The sequence below is a fragment of the Oncorhynchus nerka genome, linkage group LG25 (assembly GCF_034236695.1).
Source record: "Oncorhynchus nerka isolate Pitt River linkage group LG25, Oner_Uvic_2.0, whole genome shotgun sequence".
Classification (NCBI taxonomy): Eukaryota; Metazoa; Chordata; class Actinopteri; order Salmoniformes; family Salmonidae; genus Oncorhynchus; species Oncorhynchus nerka.
In genome coordinates, this window is record NC_088420.1 from 10,349 (window position 1) to 28,154 (window position 17,806).

General features: G+C 43.5%; 1 protein-coding gene and 1 pseudogene across 1 annotated transcript in view; one reads left to right on the forward strand and one right to left on the reverse strand.

Annotated features, from left to right (window-relative positions):
* Positions 1-3,834: 3,834 nt before the first annotated feature.
* The window catches only part of LOC115124611 (claudin-34-like), a 32,607-nt gene continuing 18,635 nt past the window's right edge, over positions 3,835-17,806 (forward strand). The window contains exon 1 of the mRNA XM_029654027.2: positions 3,835-4,013. The gene's annotated coding sequence lies outside the window, so the exon portion shown is untranslated. The remainder of the gene's footprint in view (positions 4,014-17,806) is intronic.
* On the reverse strand, positions 14,846-15,947 carry LOC135564588 (uncharacterized protein K02A2.6-like; annotated as a pseudogene).

A 17,806-nucleotide genomic window follows, 5' to 3' on the forward strand; every position in this document is an offset into this window, starting at 1 on the left:
AGGCAGAGAGGAATGAGTCAAAGGTAGACGTGGGGAGGTTAAAGTCGCCCAGAACTGTGAGAGGTGAGCCGTCCTCAGGAAAGGAGCTTATCAAGGCATCAAGCTCATTGATGAACTCTCCGAGGGAACCTGGAGGGCGATAAATGATAAGGATGTTAAGCTTGAAAGGTCTGGTAACTGTGACAGCATGGAATTCAAAGGAGGCGATAGACAGATGGGTAAGGGGAGAAAGAGAGAATGACCACTTGGGAGAGATGAGGATCCCGGTGCCACCACCCCGCTGACCAGAAGCTCTCGGGGTGTGCGAGAACACGTGGGCAGACGAAGAGAGCAGTAGGAGTAGCAGTGTTGTCTGTGGTGATCCATGTTTCCGTCAGTGCCAAGAAGTCGAGGGACTGGAGGGAGGCATAGGCTGAGATGAACTCTGCCTTGTTGGCCGCAGATCGGCAGTTCCAGAGGCTACCGGAGACCTGGAACTCCACGTGGGTCGTGCGCGCTGGGACCACCAGATTAGGGTGGCCGCGGCCACGCGGTGTGGAGCGTTTGTATGGTCTGTGCAGAGAGGAGAGAACAGGGATAGACAGACACATAGTTGACAGGCTATACAAGAGGCTACGCTAATGCAAAGGAGATTGGAATGACAAGTGGACTACACGTCTCGAGTGTTCAGAAAGTTAAGCTTACGTAGCAAGAATCTTATTGACTAAAATGATTAAAATGATACAGTACTGCTGAAGTAGGCTAGCTGGCAGAGGCTGCGTTGTTGACTATGTAGGCTAGCTGGCAGTGTCTGCGTTGTTGACACTACACTAATCAAGTCGTTCCGTTGAGTGTAATGGTTTCTACTGTGCTACTGTGCTGCTGTTCGGGGCTAGCTGGCTAGCTAGCAGTGTTGATTTACGTTACGTTGCGTTAAAAGAACGACAATAGCTGGCTAGCTAACCTAGGAAATCGCTCAAGACTACACAATTATCTTTGATACAAAGACGGCTATGTAGCTAGCTATGTAGCTAGCTACGATCAAACAAATCAAGCCGTTGTACTGTGATGAAATGAAAAATGTGATACTACCTGTGGAGCGAAGCGAAATGCGACCGGATTGTTGAGTGCGGAAGTTCTGTTACGTTAAGGACGACGAATAGCTGGCTAGCTAACCTCGGTAAATTAAGATAATCACTCTAAAACTACACACTCTAAACTACACAATTATCTTGGATACGAAGACAGCAAAGACAACTATGTAGCTAGCTAACACTACACTAATCAAGTCGTTCAGTTGAGTGTAAGTTGTGCTGCTAATCGGTAGACGGTGGACTAGCTAACGGTAGACGTTAGCTAGCTAGCTAGCTGCAGGGCGGTGTAGACTGCGTTAGGACGACGAAATACGATAATTACGCAATTATCTATGATACAAAGACGGCTATGTAGCTAGCTAAGAAGAAAAATTGCTAAGATTAGACAAATCAAACCGTTGTACTATAATGAAATGTAATGAAATGTAATACTACCTGCGGACCGAGTGCAGATGCGACCGCTCGCTCCAACCAGGAAGACTACAATAAAATATGTAATGAAAAATTAAGTAGCTCCGTATCTCTTTTGGGTCACTTTTTCCGGTCCCAAACCCGCGGGATTAAGGAGGTGGGTTGGAATTGTGACGTAAAAAAAACAAGAATCGACAGAAGAAAGTTCATTTGTAGTTCTAAACATATTTAGGGTGTTTTTACTCACTTTTTTTCTCTTCCACGATGTTATTCCTCACTCCTACAGTGTCCATCACAATTACATGCACATGGACAATTATGCAAATTAGGTGATGACATCATTTAGCAACTTCTAGTGACTTTTAGGACAACCAATAGCTACTTTCCTTACTGAGGTGTTGGCAACACTGCTAACTTTAAACATCGGCTATCTGAGAAGCTAACTGATCGCTGCAGCTGTACAAAGCCCATCTGTAAATAGCCCACCCAATCTACCTATTTCATCCCCATATTGTTTTAATTCACTTTCTGCTCTTTGCACACCAGTATTTCTACTTGCACATCATCATCTGCTCATCTATCACTCTAGTGTTAAGGTGCTAAATTGTAATTACTTCGCTACTATGGCCTATTTATTGCCTTACCTCCATTTGCACGTACTGTATAGACTTTCTTTTTTTTCTTCTATTGTGTTACTGACTGTACTCTTGTTTATTCCATCTGTAACTCTGTGTTGTTGTTTGTGTTGCGCTGCTTTGCTTTATCTTTTCCAGGTCGCAGTTGTAAATGAAAACTTGTTCTCAACTAGCTTACCTGGTTAAATAAAGGTGAAATTAAAAAAATACGATTTTTTTTTTTTTTTTTTTCATTCCCAGAAAGGGTATGTAGCTTCGCATGTATGACTTCCTGGGTTCAATCCCCAGCTTCTCCATTAAAACTTTTGCAATGACCCATCTCCAACTTTCCAGAATGTTGAAATTCTCAGCAGGAAACAGAGATGTGCTGAATCATTTGCTCTTGTAATCTGAAGAACGTGTTCAATCCCTGTTCGTACATTTATAGAACAGAAGTGGCATTGTTGCTTCAATTGCATCATTTTCATGATGGGTTCGATGACTGTCCATACTTGTATTTAGAATTGCTGCTATCATTTCATTGTAGTTTCAATGGAGTGGTGTATATAAAAAGTACATTGTATTAATATTGCATTTTATCTGCAAATAAAATGGGATCGAAGCTCAGAGGGGGAGTGCATGCTATTTATGTATGAGGTCCTTGGTTCAATCCCAGACCAGCTAGATCTACTGTCTCTATTATATTATGACAGACCAGGTAGATCTACTGTCTCTATTATATTATGACAGACCAGCTAGATCTACTGTCTCTATTATATTATGACAGACCAGCTAGATCTACTGTCTCTTTTATATTATGGCAGACCAGCTAGATCTACTGTCTCTATTATATTATGGCAGACCAGCTAGATCTACTGTCTCTATTATATTATGACAGACCAGCTAGAGAAACTGTCTCTATTATTTTATGATAGACCAGCTAAATCTACTGTCTCTATTATACAAATACTTATTTTCCACCATAATTTGCAAATAAATTCATAAAAAAATCCTACAACGTGACTTTCTGGATTTTTTTTTTTTCTAATTTTGTCTGTCATAGTTGGAGTGTACCTATGATGAAAATTACAGGCCTCTCTCATCTTTTTAAGTGGGAGAACTTGCACAATTGGTGGCTGACTAAATACTTTTTTGCCCCACTGTATGGTTTGATACATTTAGAGGAATAAACTTTATTACCCAAAAACATCATAGAAAAAAAAACATTAAGGACATCATCAACACTATCAAGATTCAGGTAATTTTCCAAAAGTTTGAAGGAGTGTTACATCGCCTTATACACTGCTTCTCTGTCTGTTGCTTTAGAGCAAATTAATAGAACGTATGTGTGGGCGCACGTGTGTGTGCGTCTGTGACCAATGCACAACACATTCCTGTGTAATATTTAACTATCCACTGATACGGTTAATGCCAGAGGGAAGATATAATGACTGATATCATGCACTTAAAGACACGTCTGACAGACAGTAAGGCCTCTTTCTCACACTACTAACAGGACACAATTCTGAAGAATAGCCCTGCCACTATGACACACTATCTACAGAGTGCATGAGGAGACCTACAGGAAGACTACAGCAGGTAAGTACCAAAGATTGACTTTATTGATGGCTCAGCCACTCCCAGGTGAGGTGAAAGATTATATCTAGTCAATCATTCACTAGGACTATAGTTTAACAGGTATTTAACAGGTCCGACTGGGGTTGACAGTGATTGAACGGCAGCAGTGAAGCGTTTCATCTGTGGTCATTTGATCCAGGAGCTGCAGGAGGCCTAGCGTTTCATCTGTGGTCATTTGATCCAGGAGCTGCAGGAGGCCTAGCGTTTCATCTGTGGTCATTTGATCCAGGAGCTGCAGGAGGCCTAGCGTTTCTTACTGCAGACTTATATCACCTGTGTGAGTTTGAGTTTTTATTTACATTTGAGGTACAATACAGTAAATATCTAGTCAGTCATTAAACGCAGACTGAGAAAATGATTCTGTCAGCAATTGTTGTCAGTTGTAGTTTAGTGAATGTTTTCCACTCAATTATACACTGAACTGAACAACAATATAAACGCAACAATTTCAAGGATTTTACTGAGGTACACTTTAAGGAAATCAGTCAATTTAAAAATATTCATTAGGATAAAATCTATGGATTTCACATGACTGGGAATACAGACATGCATCTGTTGGTCACAGATACCGTAAAAAAAAGGTAGGAATGTGGATCAGAAAACCAGTCAGTATCTGGTGTGGCCACTATTTGCCTCATGCAGAGCGACACATCTCCTTCGCGTTGATCAGGCTGTTGATTGTGACCTGTGGAATGTTGTCCCACTCCTCTTTAAAACCAATGCGAAGCTGCAGGATATTGGCAGGAACTGAAACACACTGGTGTACACATCGATCCAAAGCGTTCCAAACATGCTCAATGGGTGACATGTCTGGTGAGTATGCAAGCCATGGAAGAACTGGGACATTTTCAGCTTCCAAGAAATATGTACAGATCTTTGCGACATGGGGCCATGCATTATCATGCTGAAACATGAGGTGACGGAGGCAGATAAATGACATGACAATAGGCCTTAGGATATCGCCCATACCATAACCCCACCGCCACCATGGGGCACTCTGTTAACAACATTGACATCAGCAAACTGCTCGATGATGCTGAACTGCAGTCATGTCAAGATCCGGATGAGGACGCCGAGCACGCAGATGAGCTTCCCTGAGACGAAGATGAAGAAGCCGGATGTGGAGGACCTGAGCTGGCGTGGTTACATGTGGTAGCAGGTAGCCTAGAAGTTAGTGTTGGGCCAGTAACCGAAAGTTTGCTAGATTGAATCCCCGAGCTGACAAGGTAAAAATCTGTTGTTCTGCCCCTGAACAAGGCAGTTAACCCACTGTTCCTAGGTCATCATTGTAAATAAAAAAATTGCCTGGTTAAAGGTTATATAAATAAAAATGTGGTGAGGCCAGTTGACGTACTGCCAAGTTCTCTAAAACAACATTGGAAGCGGTTTATGGTAAATAAATGAAAATTCAATTCTCTGGCAACCAATTCTCTGGTGGACATTCCTGCAGTCAGAATGCCATTTGCACTCTCGCTCAACTTTAGACATCTGTGGCATTGTGCTATGTAACCAAACTGCACATTTTAGTGGTCTTTTATTGTCCCCGGGACAAGGTGCACCTGTGTAGTGATCATGCTGTTTAATCAGCTTTTTGATATGCAACACCTGTCAGGTGGATGGATTATCTTGATAAATCACTAACAGGGAGGTAAACATTTGTGGACAAATCAAAATAAGCTTTTTGTGCATATGGAACATTTCTGGGATTTTTGATTCTAGCTCATGTTGCATGTATCTTTGTTCATATAATGAGTAGTTGAATCAGCTGACTACTGTTGATGTTGACAGATAAATGTTATCCTGCAGAGCTCAAAGAGCATGGACCTGTTAAAGTGCAGAGGGTTTCTGTTTGGCAGGCAGTACTGTGTAATCTCTAGTATCTCATGGAGCCTCTAGTTTTTAATCGGTCTTTTAAAGTTGTCTCTGTTTATTAGAATTCATCATAGAAAGACATTAATATGTGGAAAGGCAACCGTATTCAATGTACAACTCATCTTAATGTATATTATTGTCTGTTGTACCATCCTTCTATGGGGGAATTCAGATGCATAAATGGAACTTAATACTCTTTTTATCCCCCTTTCTCTATTCTGACCTTGAACTGAAGCATGGGGCAACGCATGTGCGAGCCAGCTAACAGTTTGGGGTGGATATCACAGAAATTGAGGTGTGGCATAAGTGTGTCTATTCTGACCTTAACTTTTTCTCAATCGCGTACAAGCATTTTTTTTAACAATGTTGTCAATTTTCAAAAACAGACTTCACAAAGCACCGAACTCTGACCTTTTGAAAAAAGAACAGTAAATGTGTTTTCAATGTAAATACATTCATCACAACTACAGAAACTATTGATGAGGCAAAAGGTATGGCAATTAAGTCTGGCAGCCCAACTGATTGGCAAACATACTGCAAATTAAGGAATCATGTGAATAATCTAAATAAAAAGAGAAACTATGCTATGAAACAAAGAAATTATATAAATAATGCTACTAAAAAGCCAACTCGGCTCCATCATTCGTTGAATCAGATGGCTCATTCATCACAAAGTCCACTGATATTGCCAACTACTTTAATTACTTTTTCATTGGCAAGATTAGCAAACTTAGGGATGACATGCCAGCAACAAATGCTGACACTACACACCGAAGTATATCGGACCAAATTAAAGCTGCAAGTAACAATACCAGGGCTCAAGCTAGGCACTGTTGTTCATTGTTGGTAAATGTTGGAGTTGAGCAGTTGTTATAAGATGGCAAAAGTGTTAGTAGTTCCTGAAAAGGTGCATGAGGAGTATTGATAGTATTTCACAATAAAACATTTCACATTCTGTACATAAACACATTTATAAATCAAATCATATCAAATCAAATTTTATTTGTCACATACACATGGTTAGCAGATGTTAATGCGAGTGTAGCGAAATGCTTGTGCTTCTAGTTCCGACAATGCAGTAATAACCAACAAGTAATCTAACTAACAATTCCAAAACTACTGTCTTATACACAGTGTAAGGGGATAAAGAATATGTACATAAGGATATATGAATGAGTGATGGTACAGAGCAGCATAGGCAAGATACAGTAGATGGTATAGAGTACAGTATATACATATGAGATGAGTATGTAAACAAAGTGGCATAGTTAAAGTGGCTAGTGATACATGTATTACATAACGATGCAGTCGATGATATAGAGTACAGTATATACGTATGCATATGAGATGAATAATGTAGGTTAAGTAACGTTATATAAGGTAGCATTGTTTAAAGTGGCTAGTGATATATTTACATCATTTCCCATCAATTCCCATTATTAAAGTGGCTGGAGTTGAGTCAGTGTCAGTGTCAGTGTGTTGGCAGCAGCCACTCAATGTTAGTGGTGGCTGTTTAACAGTCTGATGGCCTTGAGATAGAAGCTGTTTTTCAGTGTCTCGGTCCCAGCTTTGATGCACCTGTACTGACCTCGCCTTCTAGATGATAGCGGGGTGAACAGGCAGTGCCTCGGGTGGTTGATGTCCTTGATGATCTTTATGGCCTTCCTGTAACATCGGGTGGTGTAGGTGTCCTGGAGGGCAGGTAGTTTGCCCCGGTGATGCGTTGTGCAGACCTCACTACCCTCTGGAGAGCCTTACGGTTGAGGGCGGAGCAGTTTCCGTACCAGGCGGTGATACAGCCCGCCAGGATGCTCTCGATTGTGCATCTGTAGAAGTTTGTGAGTGCTTTTGGTGACAAGCCGCATTTCTTCAGCCTCCTGAGGTTGAAGAGGCGCTGCTGCGCCTTCTTCATGATGCTGTCTGTGTGAGTGGACCAATTCAGTTTGTCTGTGATGTGTATGCCGAGGAACTTAAAACTTGCTACCCTCTCCACTACTGTTCCATCGATGTGGATAGGGGGGTGTTCCCTCTGCTGTTTCCTGAAGTCCACAATCATCTCCTTAGTTTTGTTGACGTTGAGTGTGAGGTTATTTTCCTGACACCACACTCCGAGGGCCCTCACCTCCTCCCTGTAGGCCGTCTCGTCGTTGTTGGTAATCAAGCCTACCACTGTTGTGTCGTCCGCAAACTTGATGATTGAGTTGGAGGCGTGCGTGGCCACGCAGTCGTGGGTGAACAGGGAGTACAGGAGAGGGCTCAGAACGCACCCTTGTGGGGCCCCGGTGTTGAGGATCAGCGGGGAGGAGATGTTGTTGCCTACCCTCACCACCTGGGGGCGGCCCGTCAGGAAGTCCAGTACCCAGTTGCACAGGGTGGGGTCGAGACCCAGGGTCTCGAGCTTGATGACGAGCTTGGAGGGCACTATGGTGTTAAATGCCGAGCTGTAGTCGATGAACAGCATTCTCACATAGGTATTCCTCTTGTCCAGATGGGTTAGGGCAGTGTGCAGTGTGGTTGAGATAGCATCGTCTGTGGACCTATTTGGGCGGTAAGCAAATTGGAGTGGGTCTAGGGTGTCAGGTAGGGTGGAGGTGATATGGTCCTTGACTAGTCTCTCAAAGCACTTCATGATGACGGAAGTGAGTGCTACGGGGCGGTAGTCGTTTAGCTCAGTTACCTTAGCTTTCTTGGGAACAGGAACAATGGTGGCCCTCTTGAAGCATGTGGGAACAGCAGACTGGTATAGGGATTGATTGAATATGTCCGTAAACACACCGGCCAGCTGGTCTGCGCATGCTCTGAGGCGCGGCTGGGGATGCCGTCTGGGCCTGCAGCCTTGCGAGGGTTAACACGTTTAAATGTCTTACTCACCTCGGCTGCAGTGAAGGAGAGACCGCATGTTTTCGTTGCAGGCCGTGTCAGTGGCACTGTATTGTCCTCAAAGCGGGCAAAAAAGTTATTTAGTCTGCCTGGGAGCAAGACATCCTGGTCCGTGACTGGGCTGGATTTCTTCCTGTAGTCCGTGATTGACTGTAGACCCTGCCACATGCCTCTTGTGTCTGAGCCGTTGAATTGAGATTCTACTTTGTCTCTGTACTGACGCTTAGCTTGTTTGATAGCCTTGCGGAGGGAATAGCTGCACTGTTTGTATTCTGTCATGTTACCAGACACCTTGCCCTGATTAAAAGCAGTGGTTCGCGCTTTCAGTTTCACGCGAATGCTGCCATCAATCCACGGTTTCTGGTTAGGGAATGTTTTAATCGTTGCTATGGGAACGACATCTTCAACGCACGTTCTAATGAACTCGCACACCGAATCAGCATATTCGTCAATGTTGTTATCTGACGCAATACGAAACATATCCCAGTCCACGTGATGGAAGCAGTCTTGGAGTGTGGAGTCAGCTTGGTCGGACCAGCGTTGGACAGACCTCAGCGTGGGAGCCTCTTGTTTTAGTTTCTGTCTGTAGGCAGGGATCAACAAAATGGAGTCGTGGTCAGCTTTTCCGAAAGGGGGGCGGGGCAGGGCCTTATATGCGTCGCGGAAGTTAGAGTAACAATGATCCAAGGTTTTTCCACCCCGGGTTGCGCAATCGATATGCTGATAAAATTTAGGGAGTCTTGTTTTCAGATTAGCCTTGTTAAAATCCCCAGCTACAATGAATGCAGCCTCCGGATAAATGGTTTCCAGTTTGCAAAGAGTTAAATAAAGTTTGTTGAGAGCCATCGATGTGTCTGCTTGGGGGGGGATATATACGGCTGTGATTATAATCGAAGAGAATTCTCTTGGTAGATAATGCGGTCTACATTTGATTGTGAGGAATTCTAAATCAGGTGAACAGAAGGATTTGAGTTCCTGTATGTTTCTTTCATCACACCATGTCTCGTTAGCCATAAGGCATACGCCCCCGCCCCTCTTCTTACCAGAAAGGTGTTTGTTTCTGTCTGCGCGATGCGTGGAGAAACCCGTTGGCTGCACCGCCTCGGATAGCGTCTCTCCAGTGAGCCATGTTTCCGTGAAGCACAGAACGTTACAGTCTCTGATGTCCCTCTGGAATGGTACTCTTGCTCGGATTTCATCAACCTTGTTGTCAAGAGACTGGACATTGGCAAGAAGAATGCTAGGGAGTGGTGACCGCCTCGTTTCCCTCTTTTTCGGAGTCGTTTTTTTGGGTCGCTGCATGCGATCCATTCCGTTGTCCTGTTTGTAAGGCAGAACACAGGATCCGCATCGCGAAAAACATATTCTTGGTTGTACTGATGGTGAGTTTACGCTGATCTTATATTCAGTAGTTCTTCTCGACTGTATGTAATGAAACCTAAGATAACCTGGGGTACTAATGTAAGGCGGCCATCTCTGTCGGCACCGGAAGCTCGATATAGTATTCCAATCTTGTTTAGGATTATTTGGCTGAAATATGGCACGATGCCACAATTTGAATCAGTTTGCATCAGTTTGACTAAGGGAATTTTATTTTGAAGGCAAACCGTAAAACCAACTATTGTGGCTGGCTAATCATTATTGTGGCTAGCTTCACAACATGCTGACAGCAGTCTCTGTTATCTCACTGTAAATGTTATGTGTAATCTGAACCTTAGTTTCTAAACGAACTGTACTTCGTTTCTAAACCTCAATTTGAGTAGCACCCTATGCCTACATTAAGTTTGGTGGTCTGTTGCAAATACACTTAAAACAGGCTGTAGGCCTAAGCAACGTGAAGTAATGTTAGGCAGACTTATGTCTAAACATAGTTAGCTAGCCAGCTAATATTAAATTAGCTAGCTACCACCTAACCAATGGAGCTCAAGTTGTCGAAGTCTCAGACACTTGGAGAATTCAAATAACTTAGGTAAAACCATTTGCAAAAACACCAAACATTTTAGCTAGGGAAGGGAACTCGTGCACATGCGCAGATACGGTGTGTGACTGTGAGCACTGAGTTTTGTTCATCGCAATATCTGTTGTGCTGCTTGTGTAGCGTCACATCACTGAGAATAGTTGTACAACACTGGTACTTAGCTAGCTAGTTGGCTAGCTAGGTTGCTAACGTAGCTATTTAGGTACTAACTATAGCATCAGTGGCTAATGCTTTCTAAGTTTACGTCCTCTGACCAGGTGCGCAACTTTGGTTTTAGAAGTGGGGGGACATATATACGTATAAACTCAGCAAAAAAAAGAAACGTCCTCTCACTGTCAACTGCGTTTATTTTCAGAAAACTTAACATGTGTAAATATTTGTATGAACATAAGATTCAACAACTGAGGCATAAACTGAACAAGTTCCACAGACATGTGACTAACAGAAATAGAATAATGTGTCCCTGAACAAAGGGGGGGGTCAAAATCAAAAGTAACACTCAGTATCTGGTGTGGCCACCAGCTGCATTAAGTACTGCAGTGAATCTCCTCCTTATGGACAGCACCAGATTTGCCCGTTCATGCTGTGAGATGTTACTCCACTCTTCCACCAAGGCACCTGCAAGTTTTCGGACATTTCTGGGGGGAATGGTCCTAGCCCCTTTATAATAACTCTCCCTACATGTACAGTGCCTTGTATTAACTTAAGGGGGCTGAATAATTTTGCACGCCCAATTTTTCAGTTTTTGATTTGTTAAAAAAGTTTGAAATATCCAATAAATGTCGTTCCACTTCATGATTGTGTCCCACTTGTTGTTGATTCTTTACAAAAAAATACAGTTTTATATCTTTATGTTTGAAGCCTGAAATGTGGCAAAAGGTCGCAAAGTTCAAGGGGGCCGAATACTTTCGCAAGGCACTGTATATATTACCTCAATTACCTCGACACCGGTACCCCCTGTAAATAGCCTCGCTATTGTTATTTCCTGCTGCTCTTTGATGATTTGTTATTTTTATCTCTTACTGTTTTTTTGGGGGGGGGGGGATTTTCATAGAACTGCATTGTTGGTTAATTACGGGCTTGTGAGTAAGCATTTCACTGTGCATGTGACAAATACAATTTGATTTGGTAAGTGTGTGAATTGGACAATTTTCCTGTCAAAATGTATTTTGGGGTGTCAGGGAAAATGTATGGAGCAAAAAGTACATTCTTTTCTTTCGGAATGTAGTGAGGTAAAAGTTGGCAAAAATATAAATAGTCAAGTAATGTAAAGATACTCTCCCAAAATACTTAAGTAGTTTTACTTAAGTACTTTTGACCACTGCCCAAATGCCTTCACACAAGTATATTAGCGTACTTTATATACTGTTACACATGCACTTAGTATTCCATACATAAGTTAAGGCCATGCAACCGGAGTTGAAACCTGAGTGAAGTGCACATGTACAGTACATAAACAGATTGTAACGGCGTTCTTCGTTTGTGGAAAGAGAGTCGGATCGAAATGCAGCGTGTTGGTTACTCATGACTTTAATGAATGAAATGCGGTACATGAAATAACTCAGAATACAAAACAACAAACAGAACGTGAAACTAATTACAGCCTATCTGGTGACTACAACACAGAGACAGGAACAAACACCCATGAAATACAAAGCGAAACTGAGGCTGTCTAAATACGGTTCCCAATCAGAGACAACGACAAGCACCTGACTCTGATTGGGAATCGCCTCAGGCAGTCAAACCTATACCACACCCCTAATCAGCCGCAATCCCAAATAATACAAACCCCAATACGAAACACAACACATAAACCCATGTCACACCCTGGCCTGACCAACTATATAACGAAAACACAAAACACTATGACCAAGGCGTGACACAGATGCAAGCATCATATATTTATGTGGTGGACACTTGATAAAGTCACATGATATTGTTGTCACAAAATCATGTTACGACCACACATATCAATATACATTTTATATATCAAATCAAACTGTATTTCACATGCACCAAATACAAGTGTAGACCTTACAGTGAAATGCTTACTTACAAGCCCTTAACCAACAGTGCAGTTCAAGAAGAGTTAAGAAAATATTTACCAAATAAACTAAAAGTAAAAAGCAACACAATAACATAACAATAACAAGGCTATATACAGGGGGTACTGGTACCGAGTCAGTGTATTGAGGTACAGGTTAGAGATAATTTGTACACGTAGGTAGGGGTGAAGTGACTATGCATAGATAATAAACAACGAGTAGCAGCAGTGTACAAAACAAATTGAGGGGATCAATGTTGTAGTGTCTTAACACTAAGTACTTATTTATGTAATAAGAAAGACTCTGAATACAAGCAATTGAACTGGAGCTTCACATTTACTCAAACTAGTTAGTACCAGAATAACATAGAACAATACTGCGCATGACCAAGGGCGCTCCATCCTTAAAGGGGACATCAGTAATTAACAGAACATAACATTCCTTCTCTTATACAATCAGAGTTACTTTTACCAAACCACAACTGAAATATTTCCCAGAACTTGTTGTATAGTTATTTTGCATCTTTTAATTTGAACTTGAACAGTTAGTTTTTGTTTGTTTGTTTATAAGTCTAGTCTGTCTGGTGGACGGTGCCTTCGTTCCGGGTAGCGCCTCAGATTGTCTGGAGGCTCCTGAACATCCTCAGTGTGTGCTTGTTCCATTATAGCGTCTGCTATAGCAGCAACTTCATCAACACGTTCCCTTCTTTCAGCCTGGGGTCTCTTTACTGCCCCACCGTCCTCTACAGTTCCCTGTGTGTCACTCTAAGGAGCTCGCTGTGCCTGTTCTCTCTCGATTGTTGTGCTGTTTTCCGTGGAATGCATTTGGTTAATGTGACGCCGCCACATTATGTCTGGGCTCACTTGAACCTGGTAAGTTCTGGGTCCCGTTTGTGTGTGTACGGTCCCTCTTGTCCATTTCCCTCCTCTTCTGTAGTCTCGCACCATCACTTCCTGTCCTGTTTGGAGATGGCGCTCCCGGCCACCGGAGAGCATCTTGGCTTGTTTGTTCAGCACTTCATTACGCCTGTTTGGCTTCATGATGTCCAGCTGTGTGTGGAGAGGCTTCCCGAACATCAGTGCGGCTGGGCTTTCATTTGTTGTGGCATGTGGGGTGTTTCGGTAGGAGGCCAGGAACTTGGCCAGTTTTGTTTGCAAAGTCCCTTCGTCTCGTTTTGCTGCACGGAGTTCTTTCTTTAGGGTTTGCACAAAGCGTTCTGCCAGCCCATTGGTGGCAGGGTGGTACGGAGCTGAGGTTGAGTGTTTGATTCCATTTACTGACATGAATCTTGTAAACTCGTCACTTACAAAAGCTTGCGCGTTGTCACTTACCAGCTGCAGTGGCAAACCGAAGCGTGCAAACGTTGTTCTGAGACACTCTATCGTCTGAGCTGAGGTGGAGGAGTCAGTGCAAAACACCTCTGGCCATTTGGAATGGGCATCAACTATAACCAGAAACATGTGCTTTTCAAAGGGACCAGCGTAGTCCACATGAATTCTCTGCCATGGCTCTGCGGGCCATTCCCATGAGTGGACTGGGACAGGAGCAGGCAGTTCTTTGCCATATTTTCTATCTGTTGGTCCAGACCTGGCCACCAGAAGTGGCTCCTTGCGAGCAGCTTCATTTTGACAATTCCAACATGACCTTCATGTAGTTGCTGCAAGACTAGATGTTGGCATTTCTGAGGTATCATGACTCTCATTCCCCACATCAAACATCCTTGGTACGTTGTACTTTCGTTTCTCCGCTGGAAATACGGAGTCAGCTCCTTTCTGCCAGTAGCTGGCCATCCTGACATGGTGTAGGTGTACACTTTTGACAAGGTCACATCTTTCCTTGTCTCCTGTTTGATAACTGTGCTTGTGACTGGTAGGGCCTCAAGCTGAGCGGTATGGAACATGTCCACTGCATCCACCCTCCTTTGTCTTTCTCTTGTACAGTCTGGATAATCCATCTGCATTTGTGTGGAGGGATGACGGCTTAAACTCAATGTCATACATATGACTGGAACAGGGCATATCGCTGTAACCTGGCTGCTGTCATTGACTGGCAAGGAACAGGGCATATCGCTGTAACCTGGCTGCTGTCATTGCCGGAATGCCTTTCTTTGGACTGAAAATGGAAAGCAACGGCTGGTGATCTGTAACCAGTGTGAAAACGCTTGCCATATAGGTATGCGTGGAATTTCTTGACGCCCCACACTAGTGCCAGTGCTTCTTTGTCGATTTGTGAGTGGTTTTTCTCTGCATCATTCAATGTTCGTGACGCAAATGCAACTGGCCTCTCTGACCCATCTTTCAGTGTGTGTGAAAGGACTCTAATCCATAAGGGGACGCATCACAAGCCCACTTCACTGGCATTTCAGGGTCGTAATGCATCAGGACCTGTTCAGATGTTATGAGCCGTTTTGCCTCCAGAAATGCATTGTCACACTGCTCTGTCCACCGCCATGTCCTATTCTTTTCCAGGAGCTGATTTAGAGGCTGGAGTACTGCTGAAAGGTTTGGGAGGAATCTTCTGTAGTAATTGATCAGTCACGTGAAAGATCTCACTTCTGTGATATTTTGTGGTCGTGGTGCCTGTACCACTGCCTCGATTTTGTCCTGTGTTTTGTGCAATCCATTGCAGTCAATCTCATGTCCACAGAAGACAATCTTGTCTTTGAAGAACTCACACTTCTTTAAGTTTGCCTGTAGACCATACTCTTTCAGTCTTTTCAGGACCTCTTCCAGGTTAGCCAGGTGCTCTTTGTCGGTGCGTCCTGTTATGATCATGTCATCCAGGATACACTGGGTTCCTGGGATTCCTTGCAAAATCTGGTCAATAGTTCGTTGCCAAATGGCTGGGGCTGATGCAATGGCAAAAACCAGGCGGTTATACCTGTATAGACCTTTGTGTGTGTTTATTGTCAGGTACTGTTTGGAGCTCTCTTCAACCGGTAGCTGCAGGTAAGCCTGTTTCAGATCGATTTTACTGAAGTGTTTCCCACCAGCTAGTGCAGCAAAGATGTCATCCAGGCGTGGTAGGGGGTTTGGTCCACATGCAACATTGGATTCACAGTTACCTTGAAGTCCCCACACATTCTAACAGACCTGTCTTTCTTCACAATAGGAACTATGGGTGTGGCCCATTCGCTTCTATCCACTTTCGTCAGGATCCCTGTATCCTGCAAGCGATCGATTTCCGCTTCCACCTTTGGTCTCAGGGAATATGGAACAGATCTGGCTTTGCAGAATTTTGGGGTTGCGTCATCTCTTAGTACAAGTTTTGCTGTGAAGCCTTTTACTGTTCCCATCTGATCACTGAAAACTGTGTTGTATTTCTTCCGCAAGTGTTCCAGTGTTTGGTCTGTGCCTTTCTCTTTGGACTGGAACGTGTGGAGCATTTTCAAGTCACACCAATTCAGCTTTATTTTTGAAAGCCATTCCCTGCCAAATAATGGGGGGGCCAGTTCCAGGCACCACATACAGCTGTAACTGCTGTGTTTGCCCCCCATAATGCACTCTGACCTGCAACGCCCCCATTGGGCTCAATCTCTCTCCTGAGTATGTCTTCAGCAACACATTTGTGTTCTTCAGCTTGATAGCCTTAAAGTGCTCATTGTAGACAGTAGTGGAAATTATAGACACTGCAGATCCTGTGTCCAGCTCCATTTTGAGGGGGTTGCCTTCGATATCTGGTGTCACCCATATTATGCTACTGCTGGGAGAAGTCACTGTGTTTAACTCCATTGTACCAATTAATCATTCATCTGAATCACTGCCACTGTTCTCTTTGCTTTGCATGCTCTTTGAATGTGCCCCCTTCTACTGCATTTGTGACAAATTTTGTCTTTGAAACGGCAGTCCTCTGCTCTGTGACCATCTCTGTCACACCTGTTGCATTTTTCGGCCACACGGGGGCGCTGTCGACTGCGTGAAAACTTGTGCAGGGAAATTTGTGACAGGTCAGTACTTCTTTTACTTTGCAACTCAAATGTATCTTTAGTCGCAATTTCCATAGCCACAGCAATTTCAACAGCCTTTGCAAACGTGAGCTCTGATTCTGTGAGCAAACGTTTTTGAATGTGTTCATGTTTCAGTCCACAAACAAATCTATCCCTAATGTGTCATTTAGGTTCTCTCCCAACTGGCAATGTTCAGACAGTTTCTTCAACACTGCTACATATGTACTAACACCCTCCCCCTCATTCTGATCTCTCTTGTGGAAACGAAAACGTTCCGCGATGAGGAGTGGTTTAGGTGATAGGTGATTTTGCAATATCTCCACAATCTCTGTAAATCTTTTATTTGAGGGCTTCAGAAGGGCAGTCAGATCTCTTAGCAAACTGTATGTTTTTGGGCCAATTAAACTCAACAACGCTGGTACTCTTTTGTTATCAGCAATGTCGTTTGCAATGAAGTACTGTTCCAGTCGTTCAATGTAAGTTGCCCAGTTTTCTTTCGTGTCATCAAACACATCTATTTTCCCGATGCTAGCCATTCTCTTTACCTCCGGCTCCACGGGTCTTTGATCTGCCGCCTCGTTCTCGTCAGCTCTCCCCTCGTCTTCACTGCTTGCTAGCTATTGTGCTACAGGGTCAAAATCTTCCTCTCTTCCTACGAGCTCCATCTGTATTCGTGATGCACACTGCAGGTAATCATCCTCGTCGCCATTGTAGTGTCTTAACACTTAGTACTTATTTATGTAATAAGAAAGACTCGGAATACAAGCAATTGAACTGGAGCTTCACATTTACTCAAACTAGTTAGTACCAGAATAACATAGAACAATACTGCGCATGACCAAGGGCGCTCCATCCTTAAAGGGGACATCATAGGGCGCTCCATCCTTAAAGGGGACATCATAGGGCACTCCATCCTTAAAGGGGACATCATAGGGCGCTCCATCCTTAAAGGGGACATCATAGGGCGCTCCATCCTTAAAGGGGACATCAGTAATTAACAGAACATAACAAATGTAATAGCCTGGTTTCATTAACTGTTCAGCAGTCTTATGGCTTGGGGGTAGAACCTGTTAAGGAGCCTTTTGGTCCCAGACTTGACGCTCGGTACTGCTTGCCGTGTTGTAGCAGAGAAAACAGTCTATACCTTGGGTGACTGGAGTTTGACTATTTTATGAGCTTTCCTCTGACACCGCCTATTGTATAGGTCCTGGATGGCAGGAAGCTTGGCCCCAGTGATGTACTGGGCCGTTCGCATTACCCTCTGTAGCGCCTTACGGTCAGATGCCAAGCAATTGCCATACCAGGCGGTGATGCAACCAGTCAGGATGATCTCGATGGTGCAGCTGTAG